The sequence below is a fragment of the Lissotriton helveticus genome, chromosome 11 (genome assembly GCF_964261635.1).
Source record: "Lissotriton helveticus chromosome 11, aLisHel1.1, whole genome shotgun sequence".
In the NCBI taxonomy this organism is placed as follows: Eukaryota; Metazoa; Chordata; class Amphibia; order Caudata; family Salamandridae; genus Lissotriton; species Lissotriton helveticus.
This window is the reverse complement of record NC_136072.1, coordinates 805,016,123-805,029,765: the sequence shown is the minus strand read 5'-3', so window position 1 is coordinate 805,029,765 and position 13,643 is coordinate 805,016,123. Positions and strand designations below refer to the sequence as shown.

Sequence of the window (13,643 nt, the reverse complement as noted above, 5' to 3'; positions counted from 1 at the left end):
CATCCAGGGTGCTCACAAAGCCTCAGAAGCCCCTCAGTTGGTGCTTATCACTGTACATTCTCCTACTCTAACTTCTGCATTTGCCTTACCTTTTGGATAGTTCCAGAAAAAGTGCCTGCAACAAGCGTTTGAGACTTTACCAGTCTTTCCAGACTTTTGAGGTAATAATCACTTTCATGAGACTGCTGTAATTTTTAAAGAGTGTATGTTTACTATAAGTTGTACAGCTGCCTGAACACTGGTTTGTGTTAGTGTTTAGAAGGCTTGGGATTTCTCACTGGACAGTAAGGACAATAAACTGTTTATTTAATATGTAAAGTTTATGGTTTATTTAACTGTGCCTCACCTTTGACCTGCTCCATGCATCAGCATCTCCCATCAGCGGAGTTAAAGCAAAACCCTACCCTTGATGGTTATTAGGAAGGAGAATAGGGACTGTATTGGAAATGCACGTCTTTGCCTACTGACCGAGCATTTCAGTCAGATTCAGTGGACGACTCATTGATCGCTTGCCGAGCTTAGGTTAGCCCTCAGATGTATTGAAGGCCACGGTGCTTAATTTGAGCAGGTGTTTGCCAGTGAATCAGCACTGGAACTTTTTCTATAGAGAACTAGTATTGACCATCGTGTCTCCGTTCACGATTAAACTCACTGTGCAGATAAAGAGTTGTACGCATAGAACCAGTGCGTTGCGAGTTTTGAGTGGCACATATTTGTATTACAAGAATGGTAGTGATAAAATGGCAATGCGGAAGTGACAGCTCTCCGAGGCCTCCCCACATCTTCAGAGCACCTCCTGCGGAACCATACAGCAATGTGAAACCGATGGCTGGCCGAGGACTTTTGCTGCAGGATTTAAGCACCCCATCCCAAACAAATAGGAGCTCTCAAGTGAACCCGAGGCAAAAAAATAAAACTAAATCTAACTTATACACTCAGTGAGTCAAAGTACCTTTATTTAGCCAGTAAATATGGCCAAAAATGCAGGCATTTTTTTTAACCTTTAGCTAATTAAATACATTAAAACAAATACATAATAGAATATATAAAAAAAACGATACACTCATATTTGTTTTCGTTGTATTCTGGTACTTGTAGTTTGATTACCATTAGAATTACTGAACTATAAGTGTAATAATGCACAATAAAAGAAACACTGGGCAAATTACAACAGACATGGAACAACTTGGGGTCAATCCATCTCTGCAAAATGTGTTTCGGGTGGAGCAATAGTAGGAGTCCCACCGCCCCCAGAGCTTTTCTGGCGGGTGGTCTGGGCAAGGGACCAGGAGGGAAAGGCTTGGAAGGGCTCTGGGTGGGTTAAGAATAGGTTTAAGGCAGGTTCAGGGTCAAGGGTCCCTCCCTCCTAAAACAGAGTATTTTGTGGTCTTTGCATCTGCAAGGTATAAGGATGCATATGCTTTATTTGTGGTTGGGTGATGAAGAAAGCGGTCTATGAAGAAGTGTGTCTGTTTTTCTGAAGGCTGGTTATCTTTGAGTGACACAAGTGCATATTGGGAGTTAAAATGTATTTTTCGCGGATGAGCAGGGGCGGTCTGGTTGCCTGGTTGTAGGAGCTTTAGGTAGGTAGGTATACAATGCATTCATGGTTGGTTTTGTTACTGGTCAGGCGGATCAGCTCTTAGGAGGGAGGTAAGTGCAGGGTGTTATGATAGCAGCTCGGGTCAGCGTAAATAAAGTTTTATTAAAAGCTGATGTACTTTGAGGACAGAGCCAAAAAAGAGTAACCGTGAGCAGAGATGGGGTTTTATAGAGCAGCTGTCAGAGTCCATTAGCGGTGTGGAGAATTTCCTGTTGGATGTGCATGGATGTAGAATGAGGTCATGTGTTTAGCTATAGGGCAGTTACCATGGTTTTAGATGTTTTGCGATACACACCCGTTTCATTAAAGCGCCCTTTTCCACATTACACTTGACTGGTGCATATGTCTTCACCGTTTAGCCTGAGAATAGAATGCTGCTTATTTGAAGTAAATGACAAAATGCAATGCATGTATTAGCATCTGTATAAATTGTGTGAATCTATTTAGGCAGCCCCGGCGTGCTGTTAGTACAAATTGGCTTAACAAAGAAACAGTCAGGGAAAGATGCTGAATGACAGAGGCAGCTCCAACTGTGGCAGTGAGGAGCACCAGCTGTGGCTGGCATGATACTGAGATCTTTGGACCCTGGAACTTATTTTTTTACTTAATTCAACTCTGGAAAGCAGACAGAACCGTTAACACCCACACAAATTGGCCCTTGATGTCGGGCTGTTTGAGAGATTCCGGTTGTGGGCGCTTCGAGAAACTGGCTCCAAAGATACCGATAGCAATTGGCACTATAACAACCTACCAGAGGGGTGCCCTGTGAAAAATAGGTCTTGTGTGCAATGTACGACCTAGTCCTTTCAAACAGTGGCGGTTCCTCCGCTATGTTGGAGGAGTGCTGCCCCACTGCTTTTGAGCAGTGCAAAGCACGAAACATAAAATGAGAACTTTGCGTTATTTAAATGTTATTCTTCATGCTGCTATGCGTACTGGCAGGGATGCTGTGCTCTGGGAGCAGGGCAGGGGAGGAGTCCAGCTGTGGCCGCTGCAGGTAAGAGTGGTGGGGCAGTGAGGCGACCACAAGGGAAAATTAAATAAATAATTTTCTCTCTGGGTCGTCTCTTGAAATCCCCCCAGCTGGCCCCACCGCTCTTATCTGCAGCGGCCGCAGCTGAAGCTGTGATTTACCCACTTCTAAGTGCGCAGTGACTGTTTGTTCGGTCCTCTTGGGCAGCCCAAACCAGTCATGCTCACTTTCCCTGTTCTCAATGCAGGCTGCATTACAGGGCATAGAGAACATGCCCACCCCTCCAGCCCCTGGCTGAGCGCCGTGTCACTTCACTCAGACCAATCACAACACTGCATTTCCGCGTTGTGATTGGTCAGGGGAGCCTGGGTGCTTACCAATCACAACGCTACATTACGCCGTTGTGATTGGTCAGTGAGGCATGGCTGTGATTTCTGTTCGAGGAGAGGAGTAGAGGCGTGGGACCAGCGACAAGGTACGTTTTTTTTTATTATTTTTTTTTTATATTGCACACTTAACCCCCCCTCCCATGAAACTTCCCCTCACCGCCCACGAGCCATGCCGGCCTCCCCTGCCTTCAACATTAACCCTCCAGTCTTCAACCATTTTCTCCACTCCCCTCACCATAGCATTTCCTAAACCAAGTATGTCTAACCAGTCAATTGCGAGCCACAAGTAGCTCACAGAAACCTTCAAAGTAGCTCCCAGCCTTAAGTTAATTTTTAATTAAGAACTGCAAAAAATATGTGTTTCATTTCAAGTTAAGTAAAGGCTATGTTTATTTTAAATTATTATCAGGCTGCAGACAGCAGGCAATGATAATGAGCAGTGGTCGACTCAGACTTATGACCCAAGGCACAGAGCTGAAGTACTGAAGCACTGAGGTATTTTACTCTTAAATAAAAGTTGTTCTCAATTTAATGTTGGAGCATGAGAAAAAATTATGTTTGTGAATGCTTTTAAATGAGAGAAAATGTAAATGAATTTTCTCCCTTTTGAAAGTGTTGCATTTACAAACAGAAGACATCTTGCTCCCCAGTGGCTGCTAGACACTGGGCCATATTTATAACTGAAAATTACAGTCATTTGGTTTTAAATGGGAGACATTTAAAGTGAAGAAACATGTTTCTATAAACATTGTCTTAATGTTTTTCTCTACTTTAAATTAAGCCAATCAAATCCTAATGTTTTATGAAGCATGTTTCTTCACTTTAAATTCCTCACATTTAAACAAATGACTGTATTTTTCATTCATAAATAAGGCACCATGTCTATGTGCAACTGAAAGTAAAATGCCTGCTGTTCATAAAGACACTGATATCGGAGAACATTTAAATGATGAGTTTTATGTAATGCATATAAACACAAAGCTAACTCTTCAGTTGAATTTCATCCCATTTCAAAGTGTTGCATTTACAAACAACAGGCATCTTGCTCCCAGTGATTGGTAGACAAGCTGCCATATTTATAAATGAAAAATACAGCCATTTCTTTTTTTAATGGGAGAAATTTCAAGTGCAGAAAAGCTGTTCCTTATATGAACATTTTTGCAAATAATTTTTTATTTCTCCCTTTTTAAAAAAAAAATGGTTGTATGTTTGTGTTGTACATGTAACGATGACACATGGCGAAAGGTATATCCTGTGCCACAAGTACATACAGTGCCACAAGTACACAGGCTTTCAGTCACCCATACACATATATCCCATTCATTCACACACGTTCATACATCCCCACAGATCATGCACTCACTGACGCGCATGGCAGCCCTATTATAGTACTCCTAATCACAGTATTTTCTTCAAACCATAGTATCGGGCTCCATGAACATAAGGTTTAAAGTCAATGAAGCTGGGCTAGGGAGTATCTGGTAACAATGCACAAGATACTTGGCTTTCAGTAGCTCAAGATGATTTTCACTGATCAGAAGTAGCTCTCATTACAGAAAAGGTTGGAGACCCATGATCTAAACCCATCAAGTCTTCTGTATTTTTTATGGCCTTCCTGTCACTTAAAACATCCCCCACTCCTGCTCTCCCTTCGACTGGCAACCTCATCTTTCCTGATTTCATAACAATGCACAAGATACTTGGCTTTCAGTAGCTCAAGATGATTTTCACTGATCAGAAGTAGCTCTCATTACAGAAAAGGTTGGAGACCCCTGATCTAAACCCATCAAGTCTTCTCTATTTTTTAGGGCCTTCCTGTCACTTAAAACATCCCCCACTCCTGCTCTCACTCCGACTGGCAACCTCATCTTTCCTGATTTCATAACAATGCACAAGATACTTGGCTTTCAGTAGCTCAAGATGATTTTCACTGATCAGAAGTAGCTCTCATTACAGAAAAGGTTGGAGACCCCTGATCTAAACCCAACAAGTCTTCTCTATTTTTTAGGGCCTTCCTGTCACTTAAAACATCCCCCACTCCTGCTCTCCCTACGACTGGCAACCTCATCTTCCCTGATTTCAACCACATTCTTTACACCCAGTGTGCAGCTCCCCCCACCACCTTCTACTGTAACCCACCTCTTTCAGATAACACAAGGCCCACTGTCCCACACATGTTCTGCACTCGTTGTATAGCTAGCACTGCCTGTTATAGTCTCATACATATATACTGGCAGGCGATGTGAGAACCTGTCAGCTAGGGTAGGTTCAGGGCTTGCCACCGGAAGTGCCAAGTGAGAAACTGGCACTAGCAGACACTGTGAGGTGCTGACACTGGTGGGCCTAGCAATAGGATGGTGCTCAAACCAGGTACTAGAGGGGAGTTTGAGAAGCAACACCGGTTTCCGGCTCAGCTAGCGACGGTTATGTGTTCAGTCTTGGACTTTTGTGTGATAGGCTAACGCATTCTAGTCTTGTTTTTACTTCCAATGATCTCATTAGAATAACGCACTTGAAATCAATCAGTTGTAGCTGAAAAGTTCAGGACTGGAGTCAGTGTCCTTAATGGACCTGAGTGGCGTGGTTGCCCTACTTGGCTTCATGTCAACACGGCACAGAGATCACAGTCGTGGGCCTTCCTTTGCAAATGGTTGTTTTGAGGTGTGTCAGTCTAATAGGTTAAATTAAAGTGAACCAAGCCTACACCTGCCAGAATCCATTAGAATAACAATTACAATCCCAGGGCTCACACCAGAGTGTCCTGGCGACAAGGTAAACTCTGTGATGTGCAGCGTGAGAGGATGGCATGGGTGGGCAGCTGCAGCAGTAGGTGTCTGGGGAAAGGGAGAAGCTGGCAAGGCGGGGACAATGAGAGAAGCTGGCACTGGCAGGCAGTTTGAAGAGCTGACACTGGTGGGCAGAGCAAGCAGCTTCCATTGGCGGACAGCGCTGCACGCTGGCACTGGTGGATAGTTTAGGAAGTTGGCAATGGGGGACAGTTTGAGAAGTTGGCAATGACAGACGGTGTGAGGTACAGTCATTGGTGAAGAGTGAGTGAAGGAAGAGGAGACGGCACAGGGAAAAGACAGCAAAGATGGGCAGAGTGTAAAGCTGACACCATGGCAGTGTCAGGAGAAGGCACTACTAGGGACTGTCAAATGCTGGCACCAGTGGGTATCGTGCGGCGCGCGCACTGGAAGGCAGCGCCTGGAGCCGACAGCTGGCACAGAAGCAGCGCGAGGAGCTGGCACCGGTGGGCAGAGTCAGCACTGTGAGAAGCACGAACCGCTCATGTTGAGAAGGTGGAAGCGGTGGGCTCTTCGCCGCACCCTCCGTAACACTGCCCTGCACCCTCCTCTCCTTACCGATCCGTTCCCCCATGCCCGTGGTCTTCGGTCCTCCAGAGTGACGTCCACACTGCGCTACCCTTTGGCCTCTGGTGTTTCAGGGCGCTATAGCGCGTCCTCTGTCCTTGGGCCTGAGAGGCGGTTGAAGCCTGAGGAGGGCGGAGCGCATGAGCCCAGGAGCTTTCACTGTTTACCGGAAATACAGAGAGCATTGCACAGAGAGGAAGCCGAGCCTGAGCGCAGGGCTCACATTACAGCCGCAGCCGGCGCTGGGCGGACTCATCTGGCGGGGGGAGGGTACCACAAGTACCAGAATACAGGGGAGCGCTCGAGGGGGCACGGGACAGTTCGAGGGTGGCGACGGTCGCCTTAAAGCCGCCCCGCCGCTAACCTGAGCGTCCCCAGTCGCTGCTCTCCACGGGTCCAGTCATTTACTGAGTGTTTAGGTTTAGTCACAGGCACGAGCGGGTCCGCTGTTGTGAGTTTTGGTCATTCATTTTTTGGTTGATTTTTTTGGGGTCACGGGGAGATTAAGGGATTTGCCCAGAATCCCAGGCTGACGCCGATACTCCAATTTGGCACTCTAGTTCCAAACATCGGCCTATCTGGCCCTTACGCCACATCTTGCTCTGTGCTGTCACTGCTCTGAGGAGTCGAGCTGCCGATTGAATCCAGTGTTTATCCTGTTGGCCCCTTCACAAACACAGCAGAGAGCCTCGTCACTATGCCCAGTGCTCTTATCGCTAACCTAAGTGGCTCCTGTCAGTGTCCTGTGTGGATAACATTATTGCCGGTACTTCCAGACACTGTCCGGTGTGGATGACCTGGCCCTGCCCAGAGGTCCTCAAATCACGGTCCGGTGTGGATGACACCACAGTCAGGTGAGGTTTATATCACTGTCTGTAGTGCTTCCAAAATATTACCAAGTCAACAGAAGAGTGCCAAAGGAAATGACAAAAAATATAAAGTACGATCGGAAAATATGACAAGGGCGTATTTTTCCATTCACTTTTTATATATTCTAACTCCTGAGGAAATGATCTAATTTCTTGCTCGTAAATCAAAAAATCTCAAAGCAGGCTCGTACTGGTGGGTATTCCCTCGCCTCTCAAATGAGGCACAAGACAAACCATTTTCATGATTGAAGCTGTATTAGAGAGGTGCGGGGAGGGGGTGTTGTGATGATAAGATTCCCTAATGCTTCTACAGACAATAAACGCCCACTGACAGCCAACTCCGAATAATGTATGATGAGAAGCAAAAAGATGGAAATGAAATAAATAATTTTTATGTTCTGGAGAAGGCAGAATAAATAAACTGTTGACCACCAAAAGTGCTATTGAACTGATTGTGCATCCAAGTTTTAGGGATTTACACTAGTGTTAAATGTAAAATGAACAGCTCAGTGACAGAACCAGAAGGCTTTGAAGGGGGAGTGGTGAGAGATATATAATATTTTATCGAAAATAGATGGGAGGTGGGAGTGTGATGACAGACTGAGAATAGTGCGGAGGGTTCTTGACCTTTGAAGATGAGAGAGCAGACACTAAATTAGGCCAGAGTATAATGAGTTGCTGTAGTCGAGGGGCGAGAGAATTACAGATTAAACTACAGTTTTCCTGTAAGGAAAAGCAGGAAGACGGTCTTACGCAGATGCAGAAGGGGAAACGGCCACTACAACGAAGTCGTTTCCACGAAATCTTTAACCATGCATGCAGTACAACGCATGCGTGGTTACCACTAAAGCCTTTACCACGCATACCTTTACTACGAGGTTTGTAGTAAAGGCATATGTGGTAAAGGTAAAAAGTAAAAAAAGGGGGTCTTGGGGGGGTCTCCCCCCCCCAAAAAAAAAACTCACCAGAAGTCACGTCGGGATATGCAGATAATCAGCGTAGTTTAAGAGAAATCGGAAAAAAAACTTCTGTTTCCTCTTAACGACGTATGACGTCACCACGCAAGTATTCGAGGTAAAGGTTATGCGTGGAAAACAAACTCCGTTGTAACGCATGCGTGGTAAAGGCATGCGTTGCAACGGAATTCGTTGTAACATCATCCATTCATGCAGAAGAAACACTTGGCGGACACTTTGGGGATCTGAAGGGAACATGTAAACTCGATTCCAATGTGATTTCAAGGCTGCCTATCGATTTTAGAAAGAAGTAGTGGTAGGTCTCAGGTAGAGAACCAGATGGAAGTTGGGCCACCCACAATCAACACTTCGGTCTTCTTTTTAGAGTTAAGCTTAAGACAGTTCAATATCACCCAGGAGGCGAGCTCAGAAAGGCAGGCACAGAGACTGCCTCGCCCTTGCTGAGGGCTGCCATGGTATCTGAGCAAAATCTGAGCCTCATGTGCATATGACATGAGGTTGAGGCCACAATATTTGATAACCTTGGCTAGAGAAATGTAAATGATGTAGGACTCATTGAGGAGCCCTCAGGGATGCAGCACGAAAATGATTTGCATTCGGAACAGAGAAGGGAGATGAGCTGCTTGTGTGCGTCCGGTATGCAAAGAACAGAAGCCAGGACAGGGCTTTGCCTTGGATGCCACACTCTCAGAGCTATGATAATATGACAGGGTGGGAATCCGTATCATAAGCAGCAGATCGGCCTAAAAGGATCAGGGCAGCAGAGCGACCATGATTACAAATGATGGACAGATAATTTACTACGTTAAGGAAATTGGGATCAGTGCTGTGAAAATGACGGGACCCTGGTGGAGAAGAACCAAACTATTGTTAGTTTCCAGAAACAAGGAGATTGATGTGCTTCTCCAAAATTTTCGATGGAGTGAGTTAGGTAGATATGGGGCGATAATTGCTGTTTACAGTATGATATTAGGCTGAAGCTTTAAAGTGGACTCAGATGTAAGCAGGGTCCAAGAGTGAACAGGGAAGACCAGAGGCCAAGTTGCCTGAATCAAAATTTGATGATGAAAAATATTGGAGAGTGATTCACACATATGGGAAGGGGAGTGGGAACAGTCAGGTTCTTACATCTTGGGAAGATGAGTTCGGTCACAAGTTTTAAGATTTTGGGGCTTATTTACAAGCCCCTTGCGCCGCCGGTGCGTCACTTTTAAAATGGACGTACCAGCGGCAGAAGGGGCTTGTAAATAAGCCCCTTTGTGTGAAGCTTTACTAGCTTTCTCAACTCTACAATAGCAGACTGAGGAGTGTGCTTCCTTAAGGATCTTCTTGTAGTGTTTAAGTGCCTTTTTATAGTGTTGTTGGTCATTTGAGTAATAATCGCATTGCCAGGCCTTCAAGAGAGCCTTGTAATGGCATTTGGCTAAAGCTAAGTGGCGTGGACCGAGCATGAGTAATGAGCAATCTGAATAAGTGAGCAGGGGAGGATTAAACAAAGCAAGTAAATGATCAGCCCAAGTAAGGCAGGGGTGGACTGAGATTTCTGGGAAGGAGGAAACTATGAGCTCCAGTAATTGACCTGCAGTATTAGTGGGGGAGCACCATCTTAAAGTGAGGCCCAGAATAAGGCAGGTGTTAAGAAGCATGGAGGAAGCAGCACTAGACTGGTTCTTGAGCCAAAGATGCCAGTCACAAAAAACAAAAAGATTACATTTAGAAGAATTAATTAAGGCCGGGGAGTGTGAGAAAATTGCCTAGGGAGGATGAGAAAGAGGTGTACGGATCAGGTGGCTGGTAGTAGAGAGCAGTACTGAGGAAAGAGGCAGGGAAAAATAATTGAGCATAAGAGAAATTTGGCTAAAGGAAAGGCACCAATGGGAAGAAGAGAGATTTTGAATCAGTCGCGGTAAATGCAATGGGGATGAAGTGTGGGAAAGGAAGAGAAATATGGGAATGGAAAGGCGACTTGCTTGTATGATCCCTGGGAGGGAGATGAGCAAGGAAGGTGTATGGACTCACCAAGGGTGGAAGCAGGGCACAAGTCCTAAAAAACAGAAGTCCTGGTTCTAACCAAGTTATTATGCAAGTAACATCACAGTGTGTGACATCATGGTGCATGACATCACACGTGATATCACAGGAAGTGGCATCACAACCCATGACTTTACAGGAAGTGACATTAGAAGAAGTGACATCAGTTCTTAAGACCTCGCAATTATGTTTAGCAGGACTATCATGAGTATGTTTGAGCACATAACGAAAATACACGCAAAACTCCTGATTTCGGCAGAAGCCTTTTGTCAGCTGAAAGGATTGAATGAACTAACTCGGCTGCCGTCCTACTCCACCAGGCTTGACGTTCCATGTGTAGCACATTTCCAATGTAGATATGATTGCTTTAGAGACCACTCTCCTATGCCATCAGCCTTACCCACCAATGTGTCTGTAGTGGGCAACCACACTCATTTTAGGAGAATGGTGCTCATTTTTCATCAACAGACCATGACCTAAAAGAAGATAGAAAGACAGAAAGGGAAAACGGAGTAAGAGGGATAGAAAAACAATGATGAAGTCAGAAAAGCTGATGATAAAAGCAAGTTTAGAGTATTGAAAGGAACATGTTATGGTAACCTTGGCATTCAGCAATAGGAGCCTAAGAAAAAACTGGGGCTCTACATTTATGTTTTTACAAATTATACACTACCTCCAAAATGTCACCAACATTTAGCATCACACATCTCTCATGTTCTTATTGTTGGCATAACTATATATAAACTACTCTCACATTTACCAGCACAACTTGACAGCTCATCCTAGTATCAGGACAGCCAGTCATCAGTCTCCCACACCTAAGAGCATCATAACCACAAACTAACCTGTGTTATTGTGTTATAACACAATACATTAAAAAAAAATCAGCATTGCTGCTGTAGGTAGGTGTGAGAAGCGCGAAAAACAGGACCACACATACCCTAGCAGTGTTACAAATTTGCAAAATTTAACACAGCAATATCCAGCACTCTCAAATTTCCAGAGCTACAAAAGAGCAACTTGCTCTTTAACTTTTGGTGATTAGAACTGGTAAATAAAGCACATACTTTCTAATGTTTAGAACTCAATATTTGTTGCAGTGTGACAGATTTAGATACATCTGCACAAAACTGAAATATTGGGGTCATGGAGAAGCAAGCAGGATTGTGCAAGGCAGACCTTATTTGAATGTGAAAAATGCACAGTTGTGGCATATGTGTGCCACCCACACTGTAACCTCATGTGCTAAGAATTAACGAGGAAGTATTAACCTTTGATGACAAAAAGGGAGAAAGAGGAAAAATAAAAAGATGTCCAAATAATGGCTAAAATTAAATATGGGAAAGCTGAAAACCTGGGATCAATCCCGGATTCCCAGCTTAACCAAATTGTGCGATCCTATGCAGGCGTCTCTTTTGTGTTTGATAGGCTGTAATGTTTCACCATGTACAATAAGAATCTAGGTCACATAAAGGATGCACTTAACACTTGACGTTCATGTGGCTTCTGCCTGCCAGCCACACTCTAACCTCATGGGCCAAGAATTAAAGACAAAACATTAGCATCTGATGGTAAATAAAGAGAAATGAAGAGACGTCTATTTAGTGGCTATTGCACAAAGTGCATTCAGAAAACGTGTGTGCTGCTCATGACCTCTGTATGCCAGGTGGGGGCCAAGGTGATGATTGAGGGCTGTTGACATTGTGCATTGCTCTTTCGAGCAGAGTGACCTGAAGATGCCGTTTCCCTGTCTGCTGTGTTACGAACCCCATAGGGGCCAAGGCTGAGACTGACATAGTCTCGGTCCCTGGGCCTGGAAGTGGTGTTAATGGGAACAGATGGGCTTGCCAGCAACTCAAAGGTGTAAACTTGTGGAGAGAAAGAAAAATCCATATCAATGATGTTTGCCATTCTCAAACGTGCACGATAGGGAAACCAGGCTCTCGGCCTTTTAAAAGGAAGCTTCATTTTGTCATGTCCTCTAGTACCAGTATTTCTGTATCAGTGTCATCGAGACAAAGAAAACAGATCCTGTTATCTAGGCATTCCACGATAACCATTGTGCAGATACAGAGTAAAGAGCTGGGCTGGTTTCTGATTCACAGTGGAGAAACTGGTCCAGTGGGGTGCATGGAGACAGACTGGGGGGGGACATAGTGGAAGGGGCGCATACAGTGATACAGAGGACCACCTGCATGCAACCCAAGAAGTCTTTCCAAATGAGAAATATGTTTTTTGAAAAACAGCAGTTGCCCTTTTAATGGACACAGAAGACTGCTTTTGAAAAAAAAAATCCTGGTTGGGATGGAGGTCTGCTGTCCCTTGCTGTCCCCTATCCTTACACATGTGCAGAGGACTGGAAATCGTTACAGGTCTAATTACATTCATTAAGCAAGTCATTTTGCAGGGGCATGGCCTCCTGGAATTAATACAACAATTCATGGCGACGGGCTGGTGGATGAACTACCTTCTCAAATAAGCACATTATTCAAGGAAAAGATAAATGATGGATAAACTCGGTTGATGCTAAAGGATATAAAGAAAATTATCAGAAAACAGACAATATGGAGAACCAAACTAAACGTTACCAAGGTATGCTCATCCTCTATTGTTAATTTTTTTCGTAAAATAGCGTGGGACAATCGGTCTGCTATGTACTCATGTCAGTTACGGTATATGCGTTCTTTAATAAGCAGCGCAACATTTGAAAAGTCATAGTGCGCTCCTTACCTGCTGCCTCCAAGTTCTCTAGAATGTACTGCATTTGCGTACGCAACACAACGGAAAAACGCATTATGTAACATGACGAGGTCACGCTGTCGTAGCAAGCCCCAGCCAGGCCTACTAGTGCAAGGGATTCGCCCTTCTCTGCTCAGAGTCCTTAGACCAATAGTAAGAAGTTGGCACAGAAACTGGAATAGAAAAGACAGAGTTTATTAAACCTCATGAAGTGGAACTACATTCACACAACACCCTTCGGTATAGTATGAGGTAGCACACTGACTGGAAGGAGCTGGGTCCTTTTATACCCACACAGGGGCTCAAAAGAAGGCGGTACAAGTACAAGCTGCTGTTCTTAGGCACATACAAGGTCATACAGAAAATGCACAGTCGACAAGTGGGAGGAGCTAACAGTTAGCTAGTTGGAGTAAACACATCCTGACAGTTACATGCTAGGGACAGCTGTATGCTCTTCTGAGCATGTGCAAAGTAGAGGAGACTAAACATATCTTGTCTCTAGGCAGATTTCAAGAGGAGTTGACAGGAAGGTAGGACAGAGCACATGGCATACAAAATGGCCGATAGAAATACAAAATGGATTCCGTAAAACGGGCAAGATAGTCTCTAAATACGACATGTCTTCTGCTAATCCTTGACCCAATTACTGTTATATTACCACAGACGACCCTTTCAGCATTTGCTGAAG

At 44.6% G+C, this 13,643-nt stretch overlaps 1 protein-coding gene across 4 annotated transcripts in view; it reads right to left on the bottom strand.

Moving 5' to 3' along the window:
- LOC144791980 (uncharacterized) overlaps positions 1-13,643 on the bottom strand; it is a 426,669-nt gene that overhangs the window by 251,121 nt on the left and 161,905 nt on the right. Inside the window, exon 1 of one of the 4 annotated variants that reach the window (XM_078666843.1) lies at positions 6,331-6,517. The exons of the other annotated variants lie outside the window; for them this stretch is intronic. The gene's annotated coding sequence lies outside the window, so the exon portion shown is untranslated. Of the gene's footprint in view, positions 1-6,330; positions 6,518-13,643 lie in introns of those variants that run through there. 4 annotated transcript variants of the gene reach the window in all.